The following is a 16,417-nucleotide window of genomic DNA, read 5'->3' on the forward strand; positions in this document are numbered from 1 at the left end:
GGTGGGTCTTAATGTGAATGGAAATATTGGTTTGGCTGGTGTTTCAGTCCGTTTTCTAAAATAGAATGGATGTTAAAGTTGGCACTTTTGGCTTTTACCCCTGTGATTCCATGTTCTGTGGGATCTTGGTCTACAGATTAAACTTCAGTTTCTCTGTATATAAAATAGAGCTAAATATAAACCCTTCCTTCATCAAAAGTATATTATAAAGGGAATACCTGATAAATTTCAATAATAATAATAGAATTATATTGTTAGTAACTTATTATTAATATGAATGCTGGTAAGATAGATGTGGAGGCTGTATGTATACACTTATTTATCTTTGTCATTGGAACTCTTTTTAAAAAATAACTATATTTTGAATAAAAGTGATCATATTGAAGGGCCAGCGCCATGGCCGAGGGGTTAAGTTCACGCGCTCTGCTTTGGCAGCCCAGGGTTTCTCCAGTTCGGATCTTGGGCGCGGACATGGCACCGCTCATTAGTCCACGTTGAGGTGGCGTCCCACATAGCACAACCAGAGGCACTCACAACTAGAATATGGAACTATGTACTGGGGGACTTTGGGGAGGAGAGAAAAAAAAAAAGAAGATTGGCAACCCAACTGTTGCCAATCTTTAAAAAAAAATTAAAAAGTGATCATACTGAGATTTCTTGTATTCATAGTTGATTTGTATGGGGCTTTATTGCTTACAGTTTCCAGACTTGTGATTTAACCTAATTTGATTCTCTATACAATCCCAGTATGAAGCAGGTCAGGAGTTATTACCCCTACTGTGTAGATGAGAACAGTGATGCTCAGACCTGTCAGTGTCTTGCGTGAGACTGCAGAACTTGTGAGAGAGAGAAGTTGAGATCAGATGTTCTCATAACCAGTCCTTGCTCTTTTCAGAAACTGTATCTAATTAGTCAAATTTCCTTTTTTGCAGTTGGGTTGTTGCATATTTTAACTATATTATAAGAGTAGTGTGATAAATTTACAAAGTTCCATCCCGTTTGTCATGAACGATTCCTAGACCAACTGTATGGGTATATTCTGTCTTCTACCTCAAGTTCATGAACTAATCTTGGTATGTCCATGTGGTAGGCAGAAGAGTGACTCCCCACTTCCTAATCCCTGCACCCTATGAATGTGTTATGTTACTTGGTGAGGGAGAATTAAGGTTGCTAATCAGATGACCTTGCCATTATCCTTGATTGTGTGCTTGGGCCCAATGTAATCACCAGGGACCTGCTAAATGAAAGAAAGCTGGCAGCATGGAAGGGACTCAGCCTGACCTTGATGGTTTGAAGATGGAGGAATGCAGCCACAAGCCAAGGAATGTGGGTGACTTTTAGAAGCTGGAAAAGGCAAAGAAACAGATTCTCCCCTTGGCCTCCTACTGACACCTTAATTTTAGCCCAGTGAGACTTCTGACCTCTGGAACTATAAGATAAGAGAGTTTGTGGTAGTTTTCTTATAACAACAATAGAAAACTAATACAGCCTGACACTGTGAGATTAGGGGAAGTTTGAAAGTAGAGTGGTTTATGCTGGGGTGACATTAGGTCAATCATGGGGGTAGTTGCCCCTTTGTTTTTTTAATTTTGTCCCTCTCTAAGTGTATGATTGTTGAGGTAGGTGTAGTATGTCATATGGTTCCTTTTGGATCGGTGGTTTACTGTGGGAACAGGCTTGTGCTTTCCTGTTCCTTATTAGTAAGAGCACAGACTATAGATCCTGAGCATATGAATTCAAATCCTGGCTCTGATTCTTCCTAATAATATTCTGCTCGAGCATCAGTTTTTTCATATTTGAAATGGGACAGCAAAAAGCATCTTCTTCTTAGGGCTGCTGTGAGAAGTAACTGTGTCAATTTATAATAAGTACTTAGAACAGTACCTAGCACATAGTAGGTAGGGGCTGTATCAGTATTAGCTATTGTTATTATTGTTACTTTTATTCCATAAATACTATATTCTCTAGACTCATACTCTTTTTTTCACATATAGACAAGAGAGTGTCCAAAACTTTGGGGTGAATGCCTCTGGGGTAGAGTCGTTTTAATGCCACTAAATTCTGTCAGTTTCATAATCTGTTATTTAATGTAATTTTAAAAATTTCTTGTACTTTGAAATAACTCTCTTTCTTGTCTGCTCTCATTATCACAAATCTGTAGATAGAGCACATTTTGCATATTCTATAATAATTCACTTTAATTTGTCTATTTTAGGTGTCTTATATTGTGAGTCTTTAGGTTTGTTTTCATGTCACTATTTAAGCCTGCAAATTTCTTGGTACTAGGAAAAATAGGCAGCACCCTATAAAAAGAAGTCCTAGATAAAAAAAAGTACTTTGCAAGTGAGAAAAACCTAGTCTGAATGTTGAATTTTCAGACATTCTTCTAAGAGAGCAGCCTCTGAAGCGGATGGATGGAAATTGGTGCTTCTGTCAATGCCGCATTCTCCGTGTCAGGCAGTGGTGTAGTGGGTTTTCTTTAGGCCTGGTACAAGCGTGTATTTGATCAACCTTTCAGACTTGGCTGCAGTAGCTATATCCAAGGCACAATATATTAATTAATTCAGTCAACATGTGTTACCCACCTCCCAACGCTGATGGATGAATGATGTCTGTTCAAGGCTGCCCTGTGCAGTGGGGAAGCACCAGTGATCCCTAAAATAGCATAGATTCTAGTAGTAGAGTTAGGCAAGAAGGTAAGATCTGTCTACTCTGTCTAGCCACGCACACACGAAGGCCAGTGGTGGCATACTGTGATTTCTTATATAGATTTTAATTGTGCATTGCTCTTATGGAATAGCTTGTCTGTGCCTCTTTTTTTGATTTCCTAGGTTTTCTCTAGCCATTGGATACTTAAAAAACTATAATCACAGGCCTATTGAGTGTGTGGTTTAGAAACAGACACCAATAATCACATTGTGTGTTTTTAGTTAAATGAGGTTTCTGTTTTTCCCCAAATACATCTGGCATCCTAGTGATGCCTGTTAGTCAATGCCTTCAACTTCTATTTCACAACCGCACGCCTCCCACGCTTCACTAATTGGCATCTCATTTGCCTGGATACAGCTAAAAGTCACAGAAAATTAGGAGGTGCTTTCTGCAACGCATTTAACTATATGGAAATATAGAGATCTTGTCTGGCCTCCCTAACTTTTGAACACTGAACCTACGAAAGATATCACTCTTTCTTGCTTGTGCTTTAACTTGAATCCAGTAAGACAGAAGGGTACCAAAAAAAGAGATAAATTATTTGAACAAAATCTCACTGGGATGAATTGGTGGAAGATTTCAAGTAAATTACATACCAAATACCTTGTCATGTCTTCTTTACCTCTATATGCCTTTCCACCTTGAAACCACACTGAAAAATTAGTAAGGTAGGTAAGCTGAGCTGCCCAGCAATCTTCTCCCTGTTAAAAATTCCACTAACTGGGGCCAGCCCTGGTGGCCTAGTGGTTGAGTTCGGCATGCTTCACTTTCCCGGCCCAGGTTCGGTTCCCAGGCATGAACATACACCATTCTGTTAGTGGCCGTGATGTGCTGACAGCCCACATACTGAAAAATAGAGGAAGATTGGCATAGATGTTAGCTCAGGGCAAATCTTCCTCAGCAAAAATAAAATAAAATAAAATAAAATTCCACTAATTCACTAGCTGTGTCCTCATTTCCTTTACACAGACTGTGGATCCTGTGGGTTGAAGTCAATGCTGATGACTAAATAATTAGGCTTTCTCTTTCAGGCTGAATTGGCCAGATTTATATATTTTTGGCAGTCCTAAACTTAGGAAAATTTTTAAATTAAATTTTTAATCCTCTCCATTCAAATTATGGTCCATAAATAATGAATTGAGAGCTCCTGTTATGAGCAAATCAATCACATTTGCTAATGTGTCATGGAAAACCTAGTTGATAATGAGTATACTGCTTTCAGATACAGGGGAATGTTTCTCTGATATTGGCCTTTAATCAAGTGCTAATATTTCTTAACAGCTTTGTGATGTTATGGCAGATGCCTCAAGTAGGTAGTTTTATGATTTTGGCCCTTACCTATAGTATATGTCAATGCATGTAGCGATGAGTTAAATTATATACCATTCTCTAGTATACAACTCTAATAATACTTTATATCTCTATTTTGGCTTTACTAATTCTGGCTTGTTAACAATATATGAATTCATCTTTCATCATGCAAGAGTGACTGTTTGAGAAAAGAGAACTGTCTTATTTATCCTGGCATCTCTGCTATTCATGACATAATAGCTTTGTATGTAAGCTGCTCACTAAATGTTGGTTAAGTTGATTAATTAACACAAGGAAAAAAATAGATTCAGCTAGTGCCTTTGACCCATTGACTTAGTTCTTAAAACTGATGCTGAACTGTTCTAATTTGAACTTGTCTCCAAAACTTAGTCTTTCCTTTTGTAGGAGCAGAACCTGACTGAGCAAAATTGTCACATGGTACAGACCAACCCAGAATCCACCTCCTCTGTAACAAGGCACATGTGGAAAAGGGAGGCCAGAGATGTAGGTACTGAGCTTGCTTAGGGTTTTTCCTTCCACATTCTGCAATCGGATATGGAACAGACTGAAGTGTTGTTTTACCAGAAGTGTCTCCCTGAGGAAATATGAAGCCGGTAGGTAGGTGGGAAGCTGAGACTTAGAGACATTCGGTAATTAGTCCAAGGTAAGGAGTAGAGTGTAGGTCCGAACCCAAGCTTTCCAACACTAACTCAAATTCTTTTTTTTTTAAAGAACTTCTAGAATAGAGTGAAGAAAGACAGAGGAGTCATGCTACACCGTTGTGGGAAATAGCTGGTTCCCCACGGGGTGAAGCCTAGGGAGGAGGCTGGGGCCTGTCGCAGGGCCAGACAAAGGCAAAGAAAGCCTATGTACTCTGTCCACTGCTGATGAGGACACTAAGAAAGTCGAATCCAGTCAGGGAAACCAGAGAGGAATCAAACAATTGGCTCCACAGAACTATCAAGTCCTGGGACATGGTTATGACTTCCATAAGCTGCCTTTGCCATATGGCTTCCTGTTACTTTTCTTTTTACCCCCCAGCTTTATTGGGATATAGTTGCTATATGACATTGTGTTAGTTTAAGGTGTACAGTGTGATGATTTGATACACATATATAGTCTGAAATTATTGTCACAATAAGGTTATCACGTCTATCACTTCACATCATTACCATTTTGTTGTTGTTGTTATGGTGAGAACATTACAGCTCTGCTCTCTTAGGAACTTCCAGGTATATGATACCAGGTATAGTCACCAGGCTGTGCCTTAGATCCTGGAACTTATTCACCTTATAACTGGAAGTTTGTACCCTTTGACCAACATCTCCCCATTTCCCTCACCCCTCAGCCCCTGGCAACGTCCGGTCTACTCTCTGTTTCTGTGAGTTTGATATTTTTAGATTCCACATGGACATGAGATCGTATCATATTTGTCTTTCTCTGTCTGACTTAGTTCACTCAGCGTGATGCCCTCAAGGTCCAGCCATGATGTCACAAAATACAGAATTTCAATCTTTTTTATGGCCGAATAATATTCGTATATATTATAATATAGATCACATAGATAAATGTATATATAGATCACATTTTCTTTATCCATTCATTCATCAGTGAACACTTAGGTTGTTTCCATTTCTTGGCTGTTGTGAAAAATGCTGCAATAAACATGGGAGTGCAGATATCTCTTCAAGATCCTGATTTCAATTCTTGTGGATAAATATCCAGAAGTGGGATTGCTGGATCAGATGGTAGTTCTAGCTTTAATTTTTTTTTTTTTTTGTGAAGAAGATTGGCCTGAGCTAACATTTATGACAGTATTCCTCTGTTTTGTATGTGGATCACTGCCACAGTGTGGCTGACAAGTGGTATAGGTCTGTGTCTGAGATCCGAACCCGTGAACCCTGGGCCGCCGAAGTGGAGCGTGCCGAACTTAACCACCATGCCACCAGGCAAGCCCCTATTTTTAATTTTTTGAGGAACCTTATACTGTTTTCTATAGTGGCTGCACCAATTTACATTCCCACCAACAGTGCACAAGGGTTCCCTTTTCTCCACATCCTTGCAAGCATTTGTTATCTCTAGTCTTTTTGATAATAGCCATTCTCCTTTTCTTATTTATATTCCATGGCATCAGCATTTGAAGGTTTTATACTTTCATTCAAAATAACTTAATACATTTTTAAAGGTTTTTATTAACTTTTACTAAAGCTATAAACTTATTTTGAGATGGGGAAGAATCTCATACCTGGTGAAGTGTGCCCGGGCCCGTAGATGTAATGTTGCCTTAAATTCGTTGACTCGTCTTGTTAATGTCTAATGCCTTTGTAGTGTTTTTAAAACCGGGAGAAATAATGGCTTCTGATTTACTAATGGCAGTGAAAAGCCAAAGCACATTAAAACACCAATGTTAGTATTATTGGTTATAGTAGTAGATGGAAACGACACACTTGATCATCGTATTTTATGACGTATGTCCTGGCATATCTGTGTGTGCACAGATGGTTGTGGTGTGTGGGGGCTGGAAAGGGGAGGGGAGGCCTTATTGACCAGTTTTGACTAGCAGTGTGCTGCGGTCTGAGCTTGTATTAACTGCACAATTTAAGCAAAGATATGGAGGCTTTACTCAAATAGATTGGATGCTGGAATAACAACTGGAAGCTGCCAAATTTACTGAAATTAAATGGTTTCTGTGGGAAAGAAGAAAAGGAGAGATTGGAGTCCTTGTGGAAGTAGAATGTACAAGGATTGGCAACTTCGACTTGATGATAGAGACAGGAGACGGTACTGCTGAGTGAGACCCAGCTGAGTCGCTTGCAGGACGCTGGTGCGTTTAATAGACAGCTGTGAGGACACAGAGCACGCTGAGGCTGATGGCAGGGGGCTAAGTGGAATCAGAGGTTCTGAGCTAGAAGGATATTTTTAAAGCACTCTCTCTCTCTGAACGTGTTTCCCGTATCAGCTGAATATAGTGAGATCTATTGTCTGGATAACAGTCGAAGAAGGAAGGGTCTTAATGCTCCATCTACTCAAATCGCTCTTCCAATAATTCTGTTCTAGGGTGAGCCACTGCCAGCAGCAGAAAGAGGGAAATCGTTGAAATGGTAGAATTCTTGTGTATTTGTGTTTAGGACCACCTTGCTCCTGTTATGTTTTCCTGTGGCATCCTGAAAGCTGAAAGGAATTCATTGTTCTCTGAAAGCAAATTTAACTGAAAGCTCTTTTCCTTTTATTCTTCTCAACCTTAAAAAATAGATTCTTTTTCACATTATAAGAAAGAAAAAATTTTATCCAGATGAGGAAAACAATCCATTAGAAGATCCCCATCGTGTTTATGAGGCATTTGATTTTTTTGTTTTCTGAATGCTTCCCTGATGTTTCTCACCCAAAACATAAACCTGAGCTTTCTGCTGTGTGGAATTTCGTGCAGTTTTTATTCAGATGAAAAACTTGGGTTTTCCAAATTAATTCAGTGGTCACTCCTTAGCCATAATGCAAAAAACATCCAAATCTCACAAGGGACATGTGCAAATGCTACATGGAACTTGGGAAAATGCTATAAACAGATTCGTTGCCGAGAACGTATTGTCATGTTTCAAACGCAGAATTAATAACCTGGTACAAGAGCACACATGCTCTTCATCAAGGTTTTCCCCTGAGGCTGTATTTCCTGTCTCTCCTGTCCCCATATTATTGAAGAATTTTCAAAACTGGAATCAAAAAAAGAAAATCTCACATTATCATATTTTTTGAATTTCTCTTGAGAATTTGTAACCTTGGCAAAAGTCAGTCACCTTCAGCCTTTTCTCCCCAGGGCTCTTGGGGAGCAAATCTGTTTTGCATTTGGCTTTTATTTACTCAGAGGTTTATATGTAGCAAACATGATGGTCTGCATTTATGTCACACCCCCAGAGCTCAGTTGTTCAACTTTAATAACGTGGTTGCTCAATGCTTTAACTAATGTATTTCTTGTAAAAAAAAAAAAAGATGAGTCAGATTGTTGAGGCTTTTACTCATAGATGACATAGATGTCAAAAGTTGCATATTAAAGTTGATTAATAATATTTGCTATTTTTTGAACTTCAAACAATTTAAATTAGGTAATTTCAAATTTTTGGTACATATGCTAAAAATATGTATTTAAGATGTTAAAATAATGTAGTAGGAGAAATATCTTATGTGAAGAAAAATAAATTCCACATTTAGAAAGCAAATACATAATTTATAATTAGAGCTCTAGTAAACTCCAGAAAAGTTTACTTTTCTAAGAGGCCTTGTAAAGATAACAGACCATGATTTCTATCACTTGGCTAGTAATTTTTTAAGGATTTAATATTATATTAACTATAAGAAAAAGCATACAAAATAAGTACAAAAGACATTGTTCACAGTCTTGCCAATTTTAATCTTTATAGATCTTATGTTATCAAGTTACTTTCTTGATATAATAATTTTTACATATCAAACAGATATATCTTTGTATTTCTCTTCTTATTTAACTTTAGAACTTTTATAATACTATATAAAAAATATTAATCATGCCTATGAGAGCTTTTTAAATTTAGCCTTCTTGGTATAATTAATATCATGTTTACTTAATAAAGTGAATAATCATTTATTTGCATAAAAGTGAGTCTTATTGTCATATTTGCATTATATAAAAGTAGTTGATGAAGTGAACAACTTTATTAAATTTTGTTCTAACTTTTTTGAAAAAGAAACAACTTTGAAGTGTAGCTACAGAGTACAAAATGAAGTTATTGTTAATTGATTAATCACCTATCTTACATCAGGTAGTTTTGTCCCAAATAAATGTATTGAACACTTAGTAAGCACTTGCTTTGCTGTGTTGAGACAAAGGTATTTGAAGAGTTCTCAGTAAAGATGCTGTCTACTTTTGATTGTCAAATGTACTATATAATTGTGAGACCCATGGTACAATTTGTTCGTTGTATGTAAACCTCAGTGTATGTCTAATTTTGTACTAGGCAAAATTTTCTAATGCTTTTCTTTTGTTTCATTTTATTTTTTGAACTTGAGATTTTAACAAAAGACAAAAAAAAATCATGTCTTATATTGTACAGGCATTGCTTTATTTGTTTAAATTGGAGAAAACGTCCAGAGATTATTTATGTTGTTTCTGGTTATTGTAACCATTATATACATTTAGAGATGCAACCTATTAAAATCTTTGGGAATTGTATTTTACAACTAGCTATTATTGCTTAGTGCCTAGGTCTAAATAACAGTATATTTCACATGGGAAATCAAAGGTCCCTCACCCACTGAATGTGGAAAGGCTGGCCTGCTGTTTAATGGAGAGGAACATGGATTTGGTTCCAGACAAACTAGAATTGGTATCCAAGAACTAATATTTATCAGCTGTATGGCCTTACATAAGTAGTCAAAACTCTGAGCTTCAGTGTCCTCATACTTAAAGTTTGTGTCATAGTGTCTATCTTACTTAGTTTAGAGAGTGAGGTCATGGATGTAAATTGTTTGGTAAAGTAACCTACCTAGCATTTGAGAAATACCCAATAAATGATGGCCTTCCATTTCTGCAAAGTTTACTGTAATTTCTTCAAATATAAAATGGCAACACCGACCCACATCAGATTCACCCTCACACTCTTAGGTGAGGACCCTTTGTGGCGGGACATGCGTTTGCAGAATGGCTGGCTGAGGAAGGAGTATACTGTGTGATCAGGAGCAAAACAAAACTACCCCTCAAGGGCTCCAGCACGTGGCCTTGACCTCTCCATGCCTGTTCATCACTTACTGAGATATCTGCCCTACACTCGGTGAAGAGTCACTGACATACTAATTTATGTATTAGAGCACTTTGCAGTGTGTTCTATACGTGATATTAAATCACATGCTGGTAGGTACACTTGAAAATGTGTTTATTTCAATGTTAGAGAAAGAGAATCAGAAGATTAAATGTAGCAGTTCAAATCACCAGACTTGGTCACCTTCTGTGACCCAGGATATAGTTCAAGCCAAGTTAACTTTACAGTGTGAGAAGTACGAACTAATTGTGCATGTCAAAGTAAGTTCCTGGAAGAGAGAGAGGGTTACCTTTTCCCTAATTGAGAGAAGAAGGAGGGGAGGCTGAGTAGGCGATCTCTTGAGACACTTGTGCAAGCTTGCTTCTGGCTAAAAGTTAATGATCAGTTGCCTCTGTTCTCAGCTCTGAGCCCTGAGAAAAGGGGCAAATTCCTGCTCTCTCTCTATTCAGGTAACTTAAATTATACAAATTGTACTCCTGTTAAGCTATACTTGGGATTATAGCCTTTTTGTTTTTAAATTCCTTTGATGTGAACTGATTTCATGTTCTAAGCTTAATGAAAGAACAATGAAAAACTCTATAAATTTTGGCTGATAGAAAAAGATTTTGCTTTTCATTTGTACCAAGTTAATCCTCGTGAGGTATTCTGTGCTTGTGTTAGGGGAACAGAATTTGTAAATGTTTTTATAAAACTAACTAATGTCATTCTTAAACTCTTAGCTGAAAGATGTATCAATCATATACTTAAAATAACATAGTACGTTATATATTCAGCCAAGTCTTTATTAGTAAGGAAAATTTTTAAAGTTTGCTTCTCACTGAAATTTTTTTTTTTAAAAGATTGGCTCCTGAGCTAACAACTATTGCCAATCTCTCTCTCTTTTTCTCTTTTGTTTTTCTGTTTTTTCCTCCCCAAATCTGCCCCATACATAGTTGTATATTTTAGTTGTGGGTCCTTCTAGTTGTGGCATGTGGGATGCCACCTCAATGTGGCCTGATGAGTGGTGACATGTCCGTGCCCAGGATCCGAACCAGCGAAGCCCTGGGCCGCTAAAGCAGAGCACGTGAACTTAACCACTTGGCCATGGGGCCGGCCCCCCCACTGAAATTTTGAAAAGAACACAATCTTTAATCACTAAAATTTCATTTTTACTTGATATTATATAACAATATCAAAAGTAATCTCATTTTTCTTCTAAATCATAATGGTTTATAAATGTCTTTGTGTACTTTGATGAAAATATTGTAAATAGGTGTTGTTATAGGGCTTAGGTAATTTGTTCCCCAAACATTCGTGATTATATTATGGTAAGATATGAAGTTATTGTACGGTTATATTTCAGGTGATGCCATCTGTTAATTTAGTTATAATTAAAGTCATTGCTTATTAAATTTTACAGTTTTCAAAGCTGATATCTAAAAATAAAAGTATCTGCTCCATACATTTGCAGAGTAATCATATTCTGCATTGCGCTTCTAATATAAAGAGGTACGTTGGTTAGGCCTCTGGAGCCACAAATTGGATGAATTTATATGGAAAGTTTCAGTTCTTTCTAAAGTGTCTGGCCATTGTTGCCTTTATTCGGCAATTGTCCAAGGCCAAGAAAACTTGTTTTAATTGTATTTAGACTCAAGTGATAAAGACAAGTAGACATCAAAAGCTAAATGTTATTGTGGTATGGCATATGCACTTTTCCATTTATATTTCTCTTGAACTAAAATTAAATGGCAGACAATGATTGATGATTTTGCGATTGAAATTTAGAGCTAGGAGGAACCTTGTAGAACATCACCTTTTGTATATGAGGCACTGGGGACAGCAAGGGAATGCACCAACAGCGTTTGAGAGTGCTGGAACCAGAATCAAAGTCTATCTACTGAGCAACAAGGAGAGTTAATGTGTCATTATGGTGTATTAGTCAGTGCTCATGCTGTTGTAGAAAGGGAAATCATATTTTATCCCTTAATACAGTTCCATTTGGAGGTATAGCTAAGTAAGCACTGGCGTTTAAGGTATAAGTGGGTAGCGATATTTTCCAGATTCACCCTTAGCATTGCTAAAATTTGTGTATCAATTTATTATAATTTATATTATCCACTCCTTCTGTCTGTGTATGAATTTCCTTAGGTATATGTAAGTTCTCAAGGTTAGAGATGAGAATATTGCCACTGTTCATTTTGATACACAATAAAACCGTGCTGACAGGTTCATCATTTACAAGTTAAATGTTAAGTGGCTAAAGTTTCACTAATTAAGGAAACGTAAAATATGAGTAAAATCCAAATATGAAGATAAATATGAAGCATCTTTGTTTAAAGTTTGAAACAATCCACGTGCAATCTAAAGATAAAAGAATTATTTGACTTATGATGATTAAAAAAATTGTTTGAGACCCTATCAGTGAATGAATTGGTTTTTTGAAGTTGAGTATGTATAGATTTCTTATCATGTTTTGAGTAGACTTTTCAGTTCGTCTTTCATTATTTGATATTTATATTCAGAACCTTGCTTGCGCATTTTAATATGTAGGTGTTATTCTAATTCACTCTGCTCCTTGAATATTCACCTGTTTCTCAGTTTTCTATTGAGAGTGTGTAAATCAAGTTACTATCAAAAAGTATGTCTATTTCTTTAGCCCATTATCAGATATACACCATGAGTTTCTAGAAAATTCAAGAAGGCCCTTTGGCAGTTACCAATAAATATTCACACACGCATGCAAGCTCACACACAAACACACACGACCATCTAAAAGAGAGAGGAACAGAGAGTGTCAGTGCTTGCAAGCCGTAAAAGGTGTAGGTGTCAGAAACCTAGCTCCAAGTCAAACCCGGCATCACAGTTGACTCGCTTTGCAAATCAGGAATAAATCACATAACCTGTCAGAACCTCTGTTAAGTGAGTTATAAATGGGCCTTATGACAATAATAATAGTGCTTCCTTCGCTTGGTTAGTACGAGAATCATGTGAATTCATATAAAACTTCACGTGGTAGACTGTAAATCCTGTTGAACAGTTCCTAGGGCTGCCATAACAAAGTGCCACAAACTCGGTGGCTTAAAACAACTGAAACTGATTCTCTTTCAGTTCTGGAGACAGGAAATCTGAAACTAAAGTGTTGGCTAGGCTGTACTTTCTTGGAAGCTTCTAGGAGAGTTTTCTTTCCTCTCTGCCTTCTGATAGACCCAGACTGTGGGAGCATAGCTCCAATCAGTGCCTCCGTCTCCACGTGGCATTGTCCCTTTGTTCTGTATCTTCATATGGCCAACTTCTTATAAGGACACCTGTCATATTGGATTAGGAGTCCATCCTACTCCAGTATAAACTTAGTTTAGCTTATCTTAATTACATCTTCATTGGCCCTATTTCCAAATAAGGTCACATGCTGACATGTTGGAGGTTAGGACTTGAGCATATCTTTCCCAAAACTCATGTCCTTCCCATGTAAAAAATTTGTTCACCCAGTCCCAATATCCCCCAAAGTCTTAACTATTCCAGCATCAACTCTAAATCGAAATTCTACCTAAATCACTTATGAGTGAGACTTGGGTTGTGGTCTGTCCGGAGGCAAAATTCCTCTCCATCTGTGGACCTGTGCAGCCTAGAAAACAAGTCATCTGCTTCCAAGACACAACCACACATCAGATATAGAATAGACATTCCCCTTTCACAAGGGAGAAACTGGAGGAAAAAAGGGTCGCTGGTCTAAAGCAAGTTTGCAACTTGGCAGAGAAAATTCCATTAGGTTTTAAGGCTTGAGAACAATTCTCTGTGGCTGATGCTCCGTCCTCTGGGCCTGCTGGGTGGCCCTGCCCTATCAGCCCTGCCTCCTGGGGTGGAGGAGGTGGCCCCACCCTCTGGAACTGAAGAAGTCCTTAGCCAAGGCCGCTCCATCTTTGGTTTTCCCCTCAGAGTCATTCTTCCTTCATTCCTTTCAATCCAGGCTGACAGTGTTTCTCCTGATTTAACTTTTTTTTTTTTTTAGATTTTATTTTATTTTTTTCCTTTTTCTCCCCAAAGCCCCCAGGTACATAGTTGTATATTCTTCGTTGTGAGTCCTTCTAGTTGTGGCATGTGGGACGCTGCCTCAGCGTGGTTTGATGAGCAGTGCCATGTCCACGCCCAGGATTCGAACCAACGAAACACTGGGCTGCCTGCAGCGGAGCGCGCGAACTTAACCACTTGGCCACGGGGCCAGCCCCTTTCCTGATTTAACTTTTTAAAAACCTTGTCCACACCTTGCAATTTTCAGGGTCCAAGCCACCAGATAAAGGGTTCTCCACAGGTCTTTTCTGGATACCTGCATCTCTATTCCTTCTGCTTCTGCTGAGATAGTTGATTGTATCTGTGAGTCACGCACCTAATTCCTTTAGCAAATGGTTGTCCTTGACCCTGTTTCCAGTGCACACTATCTGGATAGGCTGAGAATTTGCCAAATCATCAAATTCTGATTTCTTTTTGCTTAGCAATTTCTACTTCAATTTGTGCCTTTCTTCTTCCAGTTTACCTGACAAAACAAGGAGAAAGCAGGCTACATCCTCCACACTTGGTTGAAAAATCTCCTCAGCTAAATATCCAGGTTCATCACTTACAAGTTCTACTACTTTCCACCTAATAGAAGAACACAGTTCAGCCAAATTCTCTGCCCCTTTATAACAAGGATCACCTTTCCCTCAGTGACCAATAACGTTTCTTATTTCCGTCTGAGACCTCACCAGAGGCACCTTTAATGTGCATGTTTCTAGCCCCATTGTGTTCAAAACAATCTAGGCTTTTACAATCAAGTTCCTCAACACTCTTCCAGCCTCTACCCATTACCCAATGCCAAAAGCACTTCCACTTTCTTAGGTATTTGTTGTAGTAGCCGCATCCCATTTCATGGTACCAAAATCTGTATCAGTCAGGGTTCTCCAGAGAAACAAAACCAAGAGATTAACTTTAAGGAGGGATGAGAGTAAGGAAGGCAGGCCCAGAGCAGCACCTGGCTTGCATCAGTGAGCCAGACTCTCTCCTCTCCCGTCTTTCAGGGAACACTTGAGACCCCTCTGTTATGCAGAACATGAACTTCTGCTTCATTGGCTGCTTCCTGCTTCCAGATTCCAGGAGACTCATTCTTGTTCCCGTGCTTCCAGTCACTGGAGATGTTCACTGTTGTTGCTGCTATTATTATTATCATTTTGGTTAGTTATTTAATTTGGTTTTCTCTTTTCAGATTTTACTTTTCATCACTATGTGCTTACAGCAGAAGGGTTTATCTAAATGCAAATTTACAAAATATCTTTATCTGTTAGCTGACTTTTTTTTTTTTTAAATATTTTATTTTTTCCTTTTTCTCCCCAAAGCCCCCCGGTACATAGTTGCGTATTCTCCGTTGTGGGTTCCTCTAGTTGTGGCATGTGGGACGCTGCCTCAGCGTGGTCTGACGAGCAGTGCCATGTCCGCGCCCAGGATTCAAACCGACGAAACACTGGGCCGCCTGCAGTGGAGCGCGCGAACTTAACCACTCGGCCACGGGGCCAGCCCCTGTTAGCTGACTTTTGACTAAAGTTGGATAGCAAATAGTCAAGACTGAAGCGGTTGGAAGTTCTGTATTGCCTATTGAAATAAGATAGATCTGCTTGTATTCTAATCGTGTGGGTTGCAAAAATGACATTATTATATAAGAATCAAAGAGCCTTACTTGTATTCTTACTGGAGGCAGGGCTGTGCCATCACTGTACCAATATGGTTCTGCAAGAGGTCTTTGCGGTAGCCCAAGGACTTTCATTCAAATGCAGCTTTTGATCTAGTCGGCTATTTGAACCAAAGCTTTAATAAAGTCATGGAATTCTGCACCATAAAGCATGAAAGAGTTGACTCTGACTTGGGATATTTTGTATGTAGGAAGTTTCCATTTCTATCACCTCTATCGTAAAATAACTTACAAAGCTTTTCTAAAATTTAGAATTTTGAGCAGTGTAATAAGCATGTCAAGACATAATACTCCCACAAATAAGGAAGCTAACTTATTGGATAGAATTTTGAGCATTTTCTATTGGAGTGTAGAACATCTACCAAAAAGGATGAGTTAGTTTTGGCATAATTAATATTGAGCTGTTCTTTCTCGCAGTAATTGGCAAATAGATTCAGTTGTTTCTTGAAGCCTGCTCTGAAATATACTGGTAAGACCGTGTCATCAACATAGACAGAATAAATACTGAAGATGAGAATCCCATGATGTTGAACAAAAGTGAACCTAAGTCAGTGAAGTGATGCACTGTGTTACTTATATATAGTCTAGACAAGTTACCAGTGAATATGGATTTTTTTGTTCAATGGTCATATTTAGTTTTTTTACCAATAAAATATTTTATATTAACATTTAATCAGTACATTTTCTTTTCTTTAGTACAGGCTAAAATCATAGAAATAGTGAATAGCTGTCTTATATAACCTACGAGGACATCGACAACGATGAAGAAAATATCACAATATGCATTTCTTACCTGTGACACTGAACTTAATATTGGAAACATTTTATAAAGGTGAAACTACATATTTCCTTCTGTGCATCAGTTCTTCCAAGCAGCTTCAGTCTCTAGTGGACTTTGCTGTGATGTTTTCTGGGGCAT

The 16,417-nt window shown here is 38.1% G+C and overlaps 1 protein-coding gene across 16 annotated transcripts in view; it reads left to right on the forward strand.

Annotated features, from left to right (window-relative positions):
* SLC16A7 (solute carrier family 16 member 7) overlaps window positions 1–16,417 on the forward strand; it is a 152,849-nt gene that overhangs the window by 49,689 nt on the left and 86,743 nt on the right. For 2 of the 16 annotated variants that reach the window (XM_070270325.1, XM_070270314.1), the window contains exon 1: window positions 10,160–10,255. The exons of the other annotated variants lie outside the window; for them this stretch is intronic. The gene's annotated coding sequence lies outside the window, so the exon portion shown is untranslated. Of the gene's footprint in view, window positions 1–10,159; window positions 10,256–16,417 lie in introns of those variants that run through there. 16 annotated transcript variants of the gene reach the window in all.

This window comes from Equus caballus, chromosome 6, assembly GCF_041296265.1.
Source record: "Equus caballus isolate H_3958 breed thoroughbred chromosome 6, TB-T2T, whole genome shotgun sequence".
Classification (NCBI taxonomy): domain Eukaryota; kingdom Metazoa; phylum Chordata; class Mammalia; order Perissodactyla; family Equidae; genus Equus; species Equus caballus.